The 17,213-nt window shown below is 43.5% G+C and overlaps 1 protein-coding gene across 3 annotated transcripts in view; it reads left to right on the top strand.

The window, feature by feature from the left end:
* Positions 1-17,213, top strand: part of LOC111867371 — a 248,624-nt gene that overhangs the window by 110,942 nt on the left and 120,469 nt on the right. For all 3 annotated transcript variants that reach the window (XM_023857162.2, XM_033752660.1, XM_033752659.1), the window contains exon 2: positions 12,597-12,747. The gene's annotated coding sequence lies outside the window, so the exon portion shown is untranslated. The remainder of the gene's footprint in view (positions 1-12,596; positions 12,748-17,213) is intronic.

Below are 17,213 nucleotides of genomic sequence, written 5' to 3'. Positions count from 1 at the left end.
CCCGGGTTCTTTGCCGGGGGGGGGAACCCCCCCCCCCCCCCCAATAACCCTTGGGTAGGAGGCTGGGTGTGTTACAGAGTCTGTGTAAAGTAAAGTAAAGCTATCCATGTAACAGGCCGTGAAGGCCCGTAGGGTTGTGAGACGTTGAGGTTTCCACATTATCTAGAACAAGGGTCTCCAAACTAAGGCCCGCGAAATAATTGTGCAGATATGTGCCAATTGAACTAATTTCCCAATGAGTACTGGTAAATGTGATTCCGAGCTTATTGACCTGACATATTATACTGCAGCTCGATGGCTTAGCTGTGGAAAGGTTCTTTCGCGCTTCTTTCAGCTCAGGAATGAAATTGATATATTTCTTACCGAGAAAAACCATCACGAACCACTTTTATCAGATACCGAGTGGCTTTTGAAATTAGCATTTTTTGCTGATCTGGTGAACCATATGAACCATTTGAATTTAAAGTTGCAGGGTGAAAATAACTTAGTCTGTGATTTATTTGCACTTATCAAGGCATTCAGAGCAAAGTTGATACTTCTGGAAAGCCAAGTGAAAAATTGTAACTTTGTTCATATGCTATACTGTGCAGAGTTGCATAAAAAGGGTGAAGCAGAATTCCTTTCCTCGTTTGCAAATTTAGTCATTTTAGATTTGAAACAACAATTTCGGAAGCTATTTGCTGCTTTGGATTCCAGTGCTCAGGAAATTAGATTGTTTCAAAATCCGTTTGACTGTGATGCTGCAGATGTCCCAAGTCAAATTCAAATAGAAATATTGAACTTCAGGAAAATTATCATATTAAAGACAAATACAAGGAAGGAAACTTGATCGGATTTTATAAATTTCTGAACTCTGAGCAATTTCCAAATTTAAAGAAATTTGCTTGTAAATTTATCTCCATTTTTGGGACGGAATATCTGTGTGAACGAACTTTTTCCCAGATGAAGTACATCAAGTCGAAATACAGGACAAATTTATCCGATGAACTTTTAAAGTCGCTACCTGTGATTAGCATTTCAAAATTTGAATCTCAATTTAATCAGATTTTAAGAATGCAAAAAGAGTTCCACCATTCACATTAATTGTTTTATTATAATTTGTGATGAAAATATGAGCATTTGCTGCTACTGTCTGTTGTCATTAATATACGATAATTTATTCTCACGTAATTTGTATTTAGTTTATGAAATTCTGTACTTTCAATAAAACTCATATATCTAGAGTTATTAGTTTCACATTTTATCCGGCCCCTTTGAAATTGCTGAATTGCCTAATGTGGCCCGCGGTTCGAAAAGTTTGGAGAGCCCTGATCTAGACAATCGGCACAAAGATGGCGGTAAGGTTGTCAGCCTTACGGGCCGGCCGCCCTTTATTCCCCAGGAAAATTATTTAATAATTCCTGGTACTCATTTCTGTTAGAGTCTGAGTCAACCCCAGGGCCATAGTGTGGCTGGAAGGATTAGGTCAATTAAAAAAATACAATGACCTCATCGGGACTTGAACCCGCTGTCATCCGGCTTGTAGCATAGTGCCTCAACCAACTATGCTACCGCGTGCCCCCACAGAGTCTGTGTAGAAGAGAAAAATTCCTGTCTATGCCAGGAATCTAACCCCGGCCGTCCAGCCCGTATCCCGGCTGACTGAAAGTGGCAAGGCTGCATCAGAACGGAAGTACCAACGGTGTATATAGTTAAAATGCTGTTCGGTTAGCAGAAAATATAAAGCCCCGATGTCTTAAAATTAGGCAACGTTAGTATCTGATTATTGCGCGTGCTATTGTCTTGTCGCTATCACCGAAATACAGGACTACTATAAATGATACATTCGTTTTTAAAACGCTATATTTTCCAAAGTATTATACACACCAATATGATTGATATATAAAAAGAACCGTAAACTCACCAAGTTTGTATTATGTGCACCAGTTGGCAGCACGAGTTCAGTGCCTTTACAAAATGGCGACAAAACAAGAAAAAGTTTCGGAGTGTCTGCAAGCGATCTCACACAGTTGATTTTCTCGTGTGGGACCCATGAGTAAACTGCCTGTAAAAGAGAAGGAAGTCGAGGAGCTTTGATACGAGATTTCTTCTCTGCAGGTTAGATGCAGTTATCTATGTGAAGCAGTGAAATAAATAACATTTCCCTTATCACTACAGTTTATGAAGTGCTTCGTTACTGAAAGAGAAACATTTTAATTACAAGCCGTAATTATTCTCTAGCCATGAGTTCCTACTGCAGGGATTTAAATCTATTACAATAAAGCTTAATTCTCATTTCTAAAATAAACTGTAATATAATTTTATATAACGCTTAATGCCATTCGCTTCTTCAAGTCTTGTGCGAAATTTCTGTAATGTCAAATAAATTAACTGAGCACTTAACAGATGCTTTTCACAGACTGAGAGCTTTAGCCGAAACTTTCTGTGTCGTGTCCGTACACTTTTATTTAGACATGGTACTTCTTCTTGTTTTCCTTTAGTACGTTCTAAAATTTGCCACATGCACAAAATCAGATGAAACTGTAACAACGGTGAAAGCTGTCAATAACTGTTTTTTTTTAATTCGCTTATTGGGAGTGTAGTCCAGATGGGTCCACTCGGCACGGCGGCCACTGATTGCCCTATTATAGCCTGCCCCTTGTGATTGTGATGATGGAGAATTTGGTGGAATGAAGATTGGCAGGGGAAACCGAAGTACTCGGAGAAAACCTGCACCAGCGCCACTTTGTCCACCACAAATCCCACTTGACACAGACCCGGGATCGAACCCGGGCCGCCGTGATGGGTAGCCAGAGACTAACCACTTGAGCTATGGCGCGGCTTCGTGTTAACAACTAACCCTTAGCTTGTCTAACAGTTTACTTCATGTTGCGCCATTTTATTTCACAAAATGTAAAGGTAAAGCTAAAGTTGTTTCTGTGCTTATCTAATTAGGCACTGCGCCATGAAAGCGTGTGGGGGAGTGCATGTATAGATTCACAATTTCTTGACCTCGGCACTAGTTGGAGCTTCACGTCCCGGCCGCTTTACCTCAGGGGAAAGAGCCTCAAGTACCCCTTGCATAAGAGGTTGGGTGGACCCCAGAGTCGGTCTGGACGACTCCAACCCTTCGGTCGTCCAGCCCGTAGCCATTCAAAAGAAAGGCATGTTACACAGCATCGAATATATACACGTATTTCAGTTGTGCAGACGCCACGTGACCCGTCCGCCAACCTAAATTAATTCGCAAGGCACGTTTTCTTGCACCCGCATAGGGCGATCAGCTGCAGAGAGAGATACGCAGAACTCCAGCACTGCTTCCATCTAGTGGAGCGGAGCCAAAACTACTTGCGATTCATTTTTAATTTGAATTTAACAATTAGTTAGGCAGTGTTTAAAGTAAGGTTGTCCTTGCGTTTAATTAATAAACACTCTGCGAAGACGTATGGGGGAGTGGTTATATAATTCCACACATTCTTAAGCTCGGCATTAGTTGAAGGTTTGTGCTTAGCTTCACGCCTCTGCCGCATTATCCCACAAGGAGAGAGCCCTCGGTACCCATGAGGCAAAACGCTGGGTGTGTTCAAGTGCCATTCTGGAGGTTACAGAGAAGAGAAAAATCTTTTACTCCTGCCGGGAATTGAAGCCTGATTTTTCGGCCGTCCAGCCCATAGCCTGGTCACTATATCGACTGAGATATCTAGGGATCCCGAAATAAAAGTTTTCATTTCCATAAATGACCGAGAGTTTCTTGACAGCTGACCGATTGTTAGCTCTACAAGTATGACTACTCCCGGGTTTACTAAGCTGTAGCTGAGCCGCCCAAAAATTTCTCATAGGCGGTGGGGAGAAGATTTGTTAAGAGGGGAAGCCTGTGTCCCCACTCTACCGTCCTTGTCTGACTGCTGGCGCCCCATGCCAGAAGCTCTGGATCGAGTAATCCAGAGATAGGTGTGGAAGAGTGGAGGTAAAGTAAGGGGAGTGCAGGAAGGGAGGTTATAGAGCCTGTGGGATGATCCATGAGAATTCTTGTTTGACCCTAGTGTAGCCAGTCGCGCCAATGAAGTATGAACTACTCGCAGGGCCTTCTTTAGGAAGTTCAGTTGGGAAATACCGACGAGAAAGCTGCACATCTGAATGGCTTGCCCAGCTGGTTTGTACTTTTACCAGGAAGCGCTGGGTTGTTGCCTTGCGTGGACTTCCCACTCATTATCGTACACTACTAACAGGTCCTGGACTCACAGTTATTGCGGGGGCCAGAACGTTAAAGTGAAATACGTAGGGGCATGAGGAGAAAAGGAAGCAGAGCTGTTGGGTCAGAAACGAAACATCGAATTTTTAAAGCTATAATTTTCCTGTTCCTAAATAACTAAACTCCACGCCATGAAGATGTACGAGGGAGTCCTACAGCACAATATAGCGATTTAAGCAAATTACATGTACCTGATTATGGTCCTGTGTAGCCGAAACGTCGTGAATTTACACGAGAACATGAACTACGTTTTGATTTGACCAATAATCCACTAAGTTGCTCTAAAGACTGCATGCGTGGCATAAGCAGCCTTAAGGAGAGAGCAATGGGTATGACGCCTGAAAGCCGGATAGAGGACCCAGATGAGCTTCCGTTGCTAGACAACGACTTAGTAAACACGTTTCCGCGGCATCGGATATGTATGTAGGAGTAATGGCCTACACAAATAATTTGAACTTATAGTTACATGAAGAGATATGAGGAAACAGTGGATGTTAAAGTGTAGTTAAAAGAAAATACTAAATATAGAGAAACTGAACACAACTGTAAGAGAGTTTAGTGTAGCACTACACTGAATTTGCATTCTAGCATCCGTCATCCTCAAATTAGTTACGAGAAAAGAAAGTATGGATAATAGCGTGATATTCTGAAATTCTAGAGGTGTCTTACTTTACATAAACTGAGTAAATAAAACCGTAAAGAACTGTTCCCTTAACTAACTAACTCCTTGTAGCTCAGCCCTTCTTGGGAAGCCTCCAGTTGTGCAGCAACTCAGGATTTCTTCAACATTTTATGTAATATGCAGGTACATTAACGTGTTCACAAGAGCCCCCACCGGTCCCTGTCCTTAGCCAGAACAATCCAGTCCATACCACCCCATCCGATCTCTCTTAACATCCATTTAATATCCTCCCACCAACATCTACGTGTAGATCTTCCTAGTGATCTCTTTCCTTCTGGCTTTCCCACCAATATCCTATATGCATTCCTCTTCGCCTCCATTCGTGCTGCATGCCCTGCCCGTCTCATCCTCCTTGACAAAATCATTCTAAATATACTTGGCGAAGAGTACAGGTTATGAAGCCACTCCCTCATATCAGCCAACTATTGAATGCACACGGAACCGATCTGAGGTTCTCACAGTTAACTTGTAGTTACTATCTGTAAGGCCGCCCCATAACTCAAGCGGTTAGTAGCTGGCTTCCCACCGCGGCGGCCCGGATTCGATCCCGGGTCTGGTCAAGTGGTATTTGTGGTGGACAAAGTGGCGCTGGGACAGGTTTTCTCCGAGTACTTCGATTTCCCCTGCCAATCTTCATTCCACCAATTGCTCCACAATCACCCTCACCAATCATCTGGGGCTGGTACAAGAGGCCAGAAGTGGCCGCAGTACAAGGGACTTAGTCCCACCCCACTAGCAATAAAAAACACTATCTGTAGGTGTTCAGTAAATCCAATTACAAATTCAAAACCCCGCCTATAGTCACCCTATCACGTGAAAATATATATATATTGTCACGTGTTGGGTGTATAACGCGACAAATAACTTCACGCCTTATTTGATATAGCGAATTTATTCCACTCTCGCTCATACAATCACACAATTTACAAGCTCAACATTACTGCCATCGGCAGTATCACAAATACTATACTGCATACTCTTCTCTGGCCAACTCGTAACTCATAACTAACTCTTGAATAGATTGTGCTGCCCCTTGTTTAGCCCCGTTACGGACAACACAGAAAACAGTTACGTAATAGGCACCACTGTTGTCTGACGCCTGACGCCGTGTTTACCGATAGCCTAGCAACGCTGTTGGGAGTTGTTTACGGCTACGTAGCAACGGCGTCATCCAATGTTACGTCACCGCGGGAGTGGGCGGCGTGTTGGCTGGCCTATTACCGTAGCAACGGCAACGCACCGAAGGTGTTACGTCACCGCTGGCGGGGGAGGGGGTGTCCTGCATAGTGCAAATACGTCACAATATATTTAGAGTCAGTGAGCAGAGGAATATCCTACACGAAATAAGAAAACGGAAGGCTAATTGGATTGGTCATATCTTACGCAGCAACTGCCTTCTAAAAGAAGTTATTGAAGGAAAGATAGAGGGGCGGATAGAAGTCGCTAGAAGACGAGGAAGAAGACGTAAGAAGATGATGGATGACCTTGGGGACAGAAGAGGATGTTCTAATTTGAAGGAGAAAGCTCTAGATCGCATTAAGTGGAGGAACTGTTTTGGAAGAGAATGTGGACCTGTCATCTGACAGATTACTGATGAATGAGTTCCCCGTGGGCAGGAGGCTGGGTGGAATACCTCCACCGCAAACCTGCGAGCCTTAGGAGGCGATGAAAAAGGAACCCGGTGCCTGGGATATAACTGGGACACCCTGTCACTGGAGGACACAAATACGGGGACCTGATCCTCCAGGTTGGAGGTTGAACGCAAGGCTGACGACCTGGGTCTGTTTAAAAAATTATTGTTGCAAAAACAAAAGAGTGAAAACCGTGTCAAATCTGGCAGGATCTTTTAAGTATGGCTATGGCTGAAAGCGGGCTGTCTTGCCCATGGTTATACATGCATATGCTGTATAAAATATGACTCAAATAGCACTGCAGTGGAACATTACATTAAAAAAATACAGGCCGTGTGTAGCTGAGGCGGTTATTCGCCGGTGCCCCACCTCGAATGCCCGGGTTGGATACTGTGGGACTTGTGGTGGACACAGTGGCATGGGGCCAGGTTTACTCCGAGTACTTCGGTTTCCCCTGTCAATTTGCATTCCAACAGTTGCTCTACAGTGATTAATCATCCTATCATCGGTGATAGAGCCCGGATAACTCAGTCGATTTAGCGACTGGCTACGGGCTAGACGACCGAGTGATCGGAGTTCGAGTCCCGGTAGGGTCATGAATTTTTTCAGGTTATCCAGACCGGTTCTTGGACCCGTCCTGCCTCCTATGCAACAGGCACCTTGGCCTCATCCCTCCGGGATAAAGCGGCAGGGTCGTGAAGCTAACCACTCACCTCTAACTAGTACCGAGGTCAATACATGGATCTATACATCCACTCCCCCCATACGTCTTTATGACATATTTCTTAATTTGTTAAGCACAGGGACAACTTTGTCTTGTTACTAAAAATATCGTTAAATGACCAACCGAAAGAAATTAAAAAATTGAAACGAAGCCGATATCACTGGTTTCCGTTTCATGCCACATGTTTCGTACCTAATGCATAGTTGCGTAGCATGTCGCTGGACATTGCATACACAGCGATACGACTGACCGATATTGTGACGTATGCTGTGACGTCAGAAAGCCGTACTAGAAACAAATGAAGACGAGGAACACAAATGCGTAGGAAGTTTAATGTTACCAAAGTCGTTACGAAAGCGATTATAAATCCAGTTTAGGATTGAATTGTGGGAGTTTCTAGTCCTTACAGAATGTAATAATCGTTAAGTGGAATTGTATTACGCGGGTAATCAGGTAATAACCCTTCGTTACTGATATAGTGAGCGGTATGAACGAAACCGTTTTATATAACCAGTTTTAGAGAAATATTTTATCCCATCAGACAAAATAAACATTCGATTTTCTATTTTATTATGATACTTTACAAGTAATTACAACTTCTTCGGCTTATCGCCAAGCCTTAAATTAGTGTAGCCAGGTAACTTTCTTTCTTACGTATAACATCCGGCGAAGAAAAGGGGGAATGGGCGGGGGATTACGTGAAAGTGGACGTTGTCTCTTGTTAACGTAACATGTTGACCAATATATCGAGGAGATGTGACAGGAATAGAGGACACATCCTTAGAGTTAAAACGTTTTGTTGCGTAGGTACTAATTTTTCATGCATAGTATCGAAACATTTGTCTGGTAGTTTTCCTATCCAGAATGAAGTCAAACAAGGAGATGCTTTATCGCCACTGCTTTTCAACTTTGCTTTAGAATATGTCATTAGGAAGAGCCAGGAAAACCAGGTGGGACTTAAATTAAATGGGACACATCAGCTGCTTGTCTTTGCTGATGATGTGGATCTGCTGGGTGATAATATATACATTTTTTCCCCTTGGCACTACAGCACCAGTGGGCCTAGGGCTACCTCTATGAACTTCTCCGTTCACTTCGGTTTTTCTTGATCTTACACATTCGGTAGGACTCCTTGGGCGGGTGATCAGCTCATCGCAAGGCCTCTACCTGTAAAGAAACACATAAAAACGCACACACACAAACTAAACACCCATGCCCTGAGTGGGATTCGAACCCGTGATCCCGATTGCCAAGCGAGCGAAGACAGTACATGCCTGAGACCGCTCGGCTACCGTGACCGGCGATAATATATACATATATCACAAAGAAAAACACAGAAACTTTAATTGACACTAGTAAGGAGGTTGGTGTAAAAGTAAACACAGAGAAAACTAAGTATATGTTGCTGTCTCGTCACCAAAATGCAGGGCAAAATCATGACATAAAGATAGGTAACAGATGTTTTGAAAATGTGGCACAGTTCAGATATTTGGGAACGACAATAACAAATCAAACCCTGATTCTGGAAGAAATTAAGAGGAGATTTAATTAGGGTGATGTTTGCTACCATTCATTCCAGAACATTTATCTACTCGTCTGATAATTAGAATATACAGGACTATATTTATGCTTGGTCCGGTCACGATAGCCGAGCGGTCTAAGGCATGTACTGTCTTCGCTCGCTTGGAAACCGGGATCGTTGGTTCGAATCCCACTCAGGGCATGGATGTTGAGTTTGTGTGTGTGCGTTTTTCTGTGTTTGTATACAGGTAGAGGCCTTGCGACGAGCTGATCACCCGCCCAAGGAGTCCTACCGAATGTGTAAGATCTAGAAAAACCGAAGTGAACGGAGAAGTTCATGGAGGTAGGCCTAGGCCCACTGGGGCTGTAGTGCCAAGGAAAACAAAATATTTATGCTTGTGGTTCTGTATAGGTGTGGAACTTGGTCTCTGACATTAAGGCAATAACACAGACTGGATCTGTTTAAGAACAGGGTGCTGAGGAAAATATTTGGACCAAAAAGGAATGAAATAATGGGGGATTGGAGAAAACTGCTTAATGAGGAGGTTTGTATAATTGTCGTGTGTCTGGACATTTGGGCCAAAGCGATAGAGCTAGCTCCTATTTCCAGAGTTGTTTTAATGTTTTTAATGTTTGTCTTAACTCTCGCAGATGTTTTGTGCTGTGCTTGGTCTATATATGGGTCTCTGACGTTAAGGGAGGAATACAGACTGAGGGTGTTTTAGAACAAGGTGCTGAGGAGAATATTTGGACTGAAGAGAGATAAAGTGACAGGAGGTTGGAGAAAACTGCATAATGAGGAGCTTCATAACTTATACTCTTCTCCAAATATAATTAAAACGATCAAGTCAAGGAGGATGAGATTGGCAGGACATGTAGCACTAATGGAGAGAAATAGAATGTATATAGGATATTGGTGGGAAAGCCAGAAGAAAAGAGACACTAGGAAGATCAAGAAGTAGGTGGGTGGGTAATATTAAATTGGATGTTGGAGAAAGGATGGGGTTGTGTAGACTGGATCAAACTGGCTCGGGATAGGGACCAGTGGAGGACTGTTGTGAACACGGTAATGAACCTACGGTTTCCTTAAATTTGCTGGGAAGTTCTTGAGTTGCTGCACAACTGGCGGCTTTTCGAGAAGGTCTCAGCTCCATGAAGTTTGCTAGCTATGTCGAAACGAAAGTATCGATTGTCTTGTGGTGATTGTTTGGCAATGGTTGTCATCGTTAGAGAACTGCGACAACTACAGAGTTATAAACGTGAACTATATTGTAGGAAACAAATTGCTTCAGCTGTTTTATGTTCACATCCTGACTGTTATGCTATGCGAATTGCAAAATCGTTTGGTATGAAAATATTCTAGCTACAGCTTGTGGTTCTCACGGCACTAACTATGAAAATTACGGTTTGTGTGGTGTAACGCCACCTGGCTCGGAACATCGCCTCCATCTTCAAGGTCGAGTGAACAAATCAGGCGTCAAGCTGCTGATCTTACGGGGGAGAGTCAGTAAATAAATCACAAATGGAAGTAAAACAGCTGTAATGTACGTAATAGGTTTTTTTATGTGTATCACTAGGTAGCAGCACAGTCCAGCTTCCTGAGAGTTTAGGTAGCAGAGGTGCATGCGCATGTTTAGAGTCTGTTTCAGTAGTCAAAATGGCTACAGTGCTTGAGTCGTGTTGCGCGTTTTTTGTGAGCATAAAGATTCAATGCAGAGGATATTCATAGAGAAAATTTCTTGATTACGGTGGGAAGTGTTGGTCATGTAAAGCGGTTCACAAGTGGGTGGCAAACTTTTCTCTGATAACGAAAAGGTTGAAACGGAGGTACGGAAGTGACCGAGACAACAGTCAGAATACTTGTATGTGCTGCAGGTTTCGACGCACTGGTAAAACGATGGAGAAGTGTAGTTGGTGGAGGATATGTTGAGAAATAACCTTTCCCCCCCCCCCAGGTTCGAATATAGCATGTTTTACGTTTTATGTCCATTTGTGACCTATGTACTGACTCTCCCTCGTTCTTTTCAACTCTGAAATTCTGGTTCTGCTGGTGTCTTGGTTGGTTTATTTGACCCTAAAAATGGAGGCGATGTGTTCACTCGAAACGTCGGGCTGCCTCCGAACTACATGGCGATACAACGTAAAGCACGGCATGATTTCAATGGAAGACAGACGATATTTCTCTCTCTGAGGAACTTCGGATTTAATTCTGAATGACTTCATCTTCTGACATGAGCATTGCTTTAAGCTGAGACCTCATGTGTGAGTCAGAAATTGGTTGGTAACAGTCGGGGCTGAACTTGAGTCAGAATAGTGCCCAGCTACTCTTATTTGAGTGCCGGGACACCGACCTGGCACCCCTCTTAATGACACTGATTTGAAACACAAAGTTCTAACAGCCCGCTTTATTTTCTGGGCCACTGAGGTTGAAGCCTCAGTGCCTACAGATATGTGCGCGCTCATTAGTCGTCTCTTCTGCACTTAAAAGCTGTCGTTAGGTAACGGTAACGGCTTATACCCATTTCTTTCAGCATGGATATTTACTCCGGGATATTTTACTTTTATGCCTACAACTCTGGTTACAGAGTAAGGAACTGAGATTTTTATCCTAATATTTAGTTACTCATGGAGATCAGCCCTTCTTGAGGAGCCGCCAATTCTGCAGCTACTCAAATATTTCCCATCATTTTATGGAACACAAAGGTTCATTACCGTGTTCACAAGAGCCCTCCATTGGTCCCTATCCTGAGCCAGATGAATCCAATCCATACCATCCCATTCTGTCTCTCCAAGATCCATTTTATTATTGTCCACCCACCTACGCCTTGGTCTTCCCAGTGGTCTCTTTCCTTCTGGCTTACCCACCAATATCCTATATACATTCTTCTTCTCTCCATTCGTGCTACATATCCTGCCAATCTCATCCTCCTTGACTTGGTCGTTTTAATTATACTTGGAGAAGAGTACAAGTTATGAAGCTCCTCATTAGGCTGTTTTCTCCAACCTCCTGTCACTTCATCTCTCTTCGGTCCTAATATTCTCCTCAACACCTTTTTGAAAAAATAAAAGTAGGCTTATACGGTCACCATGCTCTCTGTGTGCCTGTATATCCACTTCATTAGCTTCTGAATGGCTAAACCGATCTTTATGAAGCTCGGTATGCATATCATGGCACCTGAGCCCATCTCCACGGTGTACTTCATAAATCCCACCCATAAATCTCTTTGTATGTGCATCCCTCGTGATACACTGTGATCGGCCTTGGTAAATTATACGTGCAAGTAAAATGCTGGTAACAGCAGACAAAAGGTAATGCGAAATGTCTGTGTGTTCCTACAACATGTTGCTATCTACCTACAAGACTACACGATGTCACAATCTGTGTAATGTTGCCACACACAGTAAGCTATTTCAGAAAAAGTGATCAACTTCGAAGCTGTTTAGTAAATGCTTTCGAAGGCCGCGCCATAGCTCAAGCGGTTAGTCGCTGGCTTCCCACCGCGGCGGCCCGGGTTCGAGCACGGGACTGGCCAAGTGGGATTTGTGGTGGACAAATTGGCGCTAGGGCAGGCTTTCTTGAAGTACTTGGCTTCCCCTGCCAATCTTCATTCCACCAAATTCTCCATCATCATAATCACCCGGGGCAGGTACAATAGACCAAAATAGTAGTCGACGTGCCGACTACTTCTGGATCTGTAGCCAGGAACGCTGACCACTAGACCACAGAGGCGATACCTCACCCCAATAATAATGCTATGTTGCGCTGAAATGTCGGTGATGTTTTTATTTCTTCTATTTTGTTTCTAGCCATTCTAGAACCTTCTAGGCGTGAGCGGGCTGCTGGGATCGAGAAAATTCTAGACACCAATGGGACGGTTGTGGAGAAGTCTGAAAACTTCGAGAGGGAGGCCTGCGCCGCTGGCACGTGATTCGCCTCCCCCTGCACCCGATCCGCATCGTAAGTTGCTCACAGGAAGCTTATATTCACCAACTTGATGACCTGAAGTCTTATAGATTATATGTTGGTAATGTCCTACATCATCAACAGTAATGTCATCATTAAAATGTATAACCCAACAATGGCATGCGATCACAACGCATGCGTAGGTTGTCACGCGATCGTATTGTTTCTAACTTGTTAATATGTGAATTCGTGGCAACAAACTCGTCAGTGATACGTTGCCGGATATTGCTCGGTGTACATCCGGGTACTCAGCGCCCTCTCAAATTTCGCCATAAGAGAGTCCAACGGGGTGAAGACAGGAGATCGAGCGGGTCACATTTTACGTGTAGTTGAACTAAGAAGTCAATCATTCATCCACGATTACAGCTATGCGTTGAATTTAACGGTGAGCACTTTTATCTCCTTTTGTGAATCCCTTTGTTGGTTCAGAATACTAAGTTATTCACTCAAGCTGATATGTCAAATATTTTTGTTGCATATTATTGTTTTCTGTTGTAATCAGAATGAGAGTTAGTTAGTTAGTTAGTTAGTTATTGGAGAGGGTGGGTTTCCCCATGCACTGAGACCAGTATTGGTCCATTGTGCTTCCCTCTATGATATTCTACCAGTCTCTATACCCTACCGATATTGGTACGTACCATCAGTCCCGACCGAGCCAGCGAGTTCGGCCTCTACTGGCTTGGCGGTATCTATAATGCTTCCCCCATCTATCAGAGGCGTTAGAGACTACTGTTGGGCGGGAAATGCCCTTGAATTTAGCTCAGTGACCTCCTTTGGAGATATGAGGTTCTTTTACGTGCCGTAAAGCTACGACACGGGACCCACGGCTTAAAGTCCCTCCCGGAGGACTTGCTCCCTGAATTTTTCCGCCCTTAAAAATTCCACGACCTCCGCCGGGTTTGAACCCGCGTACCACGAGTCATGAGGTGGGAACGTTACCTCTAGACTACGGAGGCCGCTAATCAGAATGATAATGTATGATAGTAGGGGACATGCGGTAGAGTAGTTGGTTGGGGCACTATGCTACAAGTCGGAAGGTCGCGGTTTCGATTCTCGAGGAGGTCATTGGATTTTTCTATTCCAACAGAAATGAGTACCAGAAATCTTCCGCGGGTGTAAAAGGGGGCTGGCGCGAAAGGCTGACAACCTCACAGCCATCTGTAAGTCGGTTCGTCTAGAGAATGTGGGAGCCTCGATGTCTCACAACACTATGGACATCGACGGATAGCTTTACCTTTTACTGTATGGTAGTAGTTTTGAAATTTTCCAATAAAAAATATAGGACCCCGCTTAAAAATGCTCATAACCTCGAAATATTATGAACCAAAAATGTAATAAATAGTGTACCATATCATGTAACCTTGTGGAAACCAAACAGTCTGTGCCCAAGCACTTTTATTTGGTGCTAAATGTTTCAAGTGATCGAAATAAGAGGGATATTTTGTATGCGAGCTGCCAGAAATCCCACAAATTCAACACTGATGATGACAACTGCAAAGTTCTCCGAAACATTCGACGAGCCTATGTCCTAGGAGGTTAAGTTGTCCATCCTCTAAATTAAAAATGAGGCTCTGATGACGTGTGGAGATGTAACCTCGTCACTGGACTGGGGCGAATGATCAGTTTCACACTCCGATCGTCTTACCTCCTAGAAAAACCTCTCCTATATGCATTAACCTGATCTCAGAGCCGGTGTACAAGCGATCGGGAGAGAAGCATTTCTGCCTCTGTCGTGAGTCAAACCTCGGCTTATAGGCCGTAGCCGATCGCTGTACTGAGTGAGATATCCCGTCTTCTAGTTGAATGGCGGAGACAAGAAATAGTTATAATCTTAATGAGGAGGTCTGTAGTAAAACAATTAGTCAAGAGACTGAGGAGATGGAATAATATTAAACTAGAAGTTATGATGTTGGAAGATAAGTGAAAGTGGTTTATGTTCGTGTACATTAGGGGTGTTGGTCCAACAGGTTGCCAAGGTTATGAACGTGATTAAATATACAAATTCGGAATAGGAGAAGCCCAAGGTGACTATTGGTATTATAAAGCTATAAACGCATAATCACATTATTCTACAGGAGAAGCATGACTGCATAATGAGGAGCTTCATAACTTGTACTCTTCTCCAAGTATAATTAGAATGAAGTCAAGGAGGATGAGGTGGGCAGGGCATGTAGCACGAATTGGGGAGACGAATGCATATAGGATATTGGTTGGAAAGCCAGAAGGAAAGAGACCACTGGGAACACCAGGGCGTAGGTGGGTGGATAATATTAAAATGGATCTTAGAGAGATAGGATGAGATGGTATGGATTGGATTGGATTGGTGTGGCTCAGGTTAGGGAACAGTGGAGGGCTCTTGTGAACACAGCAATGAACCTTCGGGTTCCATAAAATGCTGGGAAATTCTTGAGTAGCTGCAGAATTGGCGACTCCTCAAGAAGGGCTCAGCACAAAGAGTAAGAAAGTAAGTATCCTACAGGAGAAGCATGGCTGATATAACACTTCGAGGCACGAAGAACATCAAAATTTTACTCAATTCTGCTCTTACATCACAAAACATATATTGCGTTTCCATTAAGAGACCCAGAAGATTAAATATATTTAAAGGGGAAAAATCGCTGTTACTTTAAAATTATGAGAAGCAAACGCGTTCAACGTTCTAAATGCAAAGTTTTTTGGAATATTTAAGAAGACCTGTATAGTAACTACTATACTTTAAGGAGTTAAGAAATGCGTTTCCCCGTTTCCCGTAATTTCTCTACGATTCGTATTCATCACAACAAGTTCATTCATTTCACAAACGTTCACGGTCAAATGACCGTCAGACATCTGTAGCGAGCTCTTGTGATCGTAATTCTCCGAACCGTCAATAGAGTACAGCAGTGGACTGAAGTTGCTGAAGATGAGGACAGGCTGCACGCTCGCGACATCTGGTAACCATCTGGGTAATGACTTCATAAATTGGCATCAACGGTGAAGCCGCATGGGCTCAATCAGTAGAGTTTATCAGCAACGTATTGAGAATTTTAGGAGCCGGTGTCTTTCGACGATCGAAGTTCGATTCCCTGCAGAGCCAGACGCTTCTTTCTTCGCCAAGCTTTCAGTTTGGCCCTGGGGCCTATGCATTACATTCCTACAAAGTGACCTGAATATTTCAGGTATCCAGTTCCAATCTCTACCGAGGCTCTGAGTATCCCGGCAAGATTTTCGTGAGTTTCCTTAGTCCTTCCAGGCATGTCCCGAAACACACTCTATTTCCCACAATTCTCCAGTTCATTATTCACTTATTACCTTCCCCTACGTCTCCACTAGCGTATGTGGCGCCTTCTAGCTAACCATGGATCAACCATGTGGTTGTATGGAAAGAGCTCCGTTCACATTAACGCTTGTGGAAAATGAGCCCTAAAATTTGACCCTACGTAATCCGAGTTATCGACGGCATCGCCAAATATGCAACTAACTAACTCTATAGAGCGTGGATCCTTGTTGAGAATCCTCCAGTCGCTCAGCCAGTCAGCAATTTCCTAAAATTTTATGGAACCTGTAACTTTATTACCATGGTCACAAGAGTCTTCCTGAGACAGATGAATCCAGTATATACCACCCCATGCTATTTCTCTTAACATCCATTCTATTATTATTATCCTCTCAGCTACGTCTAGGTCTTCGTAGTAGTCTCATTCTATCTTTCCCACCAAAATCATATCTGCAATCCTCTTCGCCCCCATGCGTGCTACATGCCATGCCCATCTCATCCTTCTTGATTTGGTCATTCTAAATGGCGAAGAGTACAAGTTATGGCGCTTCTCATTTTAAAAATAAACAATAAATAAATACATTGTTAATATGTGGAGCTGTGTCGCCACTCCCCAATACACATTTCGTGCTTGACTAAGCTCAGGGACAAATTGACATTTGTCTCGACTTGAGTCAAAAGCTTAATGCCAGTACTTTAATTATTACCCATTTCTTCCCCATGAAGTCCCCAAGAATTGAGATTGCTACTCGGATCGGTGACAGGATAACCTGACCAAAATTTTCGTGGCATTCTTCAGTTCCTGCACGCAAATTCCAGGATAGTGTTTCCAACTCTGTTACAAGTGTTTCCTTCCAAACCGTTTCCAACTCTTTATAAAAGTCTCTCCACGTCGTCCAGATCTGCTCTGGGGCCCTCCAAGACTCCTGGCTAGTGGTTACCTGGGATAACGAGGCCGGGGCTTGAAGCTGACCATTCACCTCTATTCATTCCCATATGTCTTCAAGGCAAAGTGCTTAATTAATTAAGCACAGGAACTGCTTTATTTTTATTTCCATTGGCGCTACAGCCCTCCTTTGGGCCTAGGCCTACCTCCATGAAACTCTCCGTTCACTTCGGTTTACTAGATCTTAGACATTCGGTAGGACTCCTTGGGCTTGTGATCAGCTGGTCGTAAGGCTGTAGACGAACACAGAAAAACGCA

Source organism: Cryptotermes secundus, unplaced genomic scaffold, assembly GCF_002891405.2.
Source record: "Cryptotermes secundus unplaced genomic scaffold, Csec_1.0 scaffold278, whole genome shotgun sequence".
Lineage (NCBI taxonomy): Eukaryota > Metazoa > Arthropoda > Insecta > Blattodea > Kalotermitidae > Cryptotermes > Cryptotermes secundus.
Note: the sequence above shows the minus strand (reverse complement) of the source record. Positions and strands in the feature narration are given on the sequence as shown.